The sequence below is a fragment of the Penaeus vannamei genome, chromosome 9, assembly GCF_042767895.1.
Source record: "Penaeus vannamei isolate JL-2024 chromosome 9, ASM4276789v1, whole genome shotgun sequence".
Taxonomy (NCBI): Eukaryota; Metazoa; Arthropoda; class Malacostraca; order Decapoda; family Penaeidae; genus Penaeus; species Penaeus vannamei.
Window position 1 is genome coordinate 30,920,458 of NC_091557.1, and position 893 is coordinate 30,921,350.

The window sequence follows — 893 nt, forward strand, 5'->3', positions numbered from 1 at the left end:
AAGAGGATTCCAACTGAAGGGAGAAAAACGGAAGTTTATTCCCCCAATGAAAACTAGATCATTCATGAGGTAAGGCGGCGAGTGAAGGCGCACCTGGCGTTGGCACAGCTGATCCCCAGGCCACCACGGCAAGGCTGCGTGGACCGCGGCCCCAGTGGAGTATGGGGGCGGCCTGGCAGGTCAGTCTGGGTCACCGCACGACACGTAGCACTTGCAGGTCGTGCTCGGTCGAGGACGCCGGTTCAGACGACTAGCGGCATTTGACTGTCATTTGTTTTTTTGTTTTTATTTCGGCTGGGGGTGTACCTTGGTTGCCTTTTCGGAAAACATTTGGTTGAGTAGTGTCCTGTGCGATGAGGATATTTTTGTTGCTAACCCTTTATCTCTCGACGTCTGTACTAAATCTCAAAACTGAGAATATATGAAGATAAGCTGCGGTGATGTGCAAGCGGTGCGTCTATATTACGTGAAAAAGCATATACTAACAGTTGATTTACTGGATACATATAAGAATGTTCAAAGAATTCATTGTTAACAAAATGTGTGATGTAAGCTGACCCTTCGCCACGAGTAAACACTCAATAATCAACTTGCGGTGACCTCCAGTGGTTGAACAGGCCATTCCAGAATTACTCTGAAAAAAGTTGATAAATCTCCGATGATACTCTATCCCTGAAAAAAAGAAAACGAAAGAAAAAGAAAACTATTATTCATAATTAGAAAGGATACATAGAATTCGAAATGAAACAGTTAATGAAGGTAGATCTAAGGATTATGACAGCGACGACGCCCGTTTCGAAGTGGTTCGAACTCTCCCTCCACACCACGAGTTCCGACCACCATGACGTCACAAATGATCGCTGAGAGGAGATCTGGTTCCTCCTCCTTCATTG

General features: G+C 45.5%; 1 protein-coding gene across 1 annotated transcript in view; it reads left to right on the forward strand.

Annotated features, from left to right (window-relative positions):
* Nucleotides 1-327: 327 nt before the first annotated feature.
* Nucleotides 328-893, forward strand: part of LOC113807136 (alpha-1A adrenergic receptor) — a 16,492-nt gene continuing 15,926 nt past the window's right edge. The window contains exon 1 of the mRNA XM_070124994.1: nt 328-893. This exon is cut by the window's right edge and continues 1,852 nt beyond it. The gene's annotated coding sequence lies outside the window, so the exon portion shown is untranslated.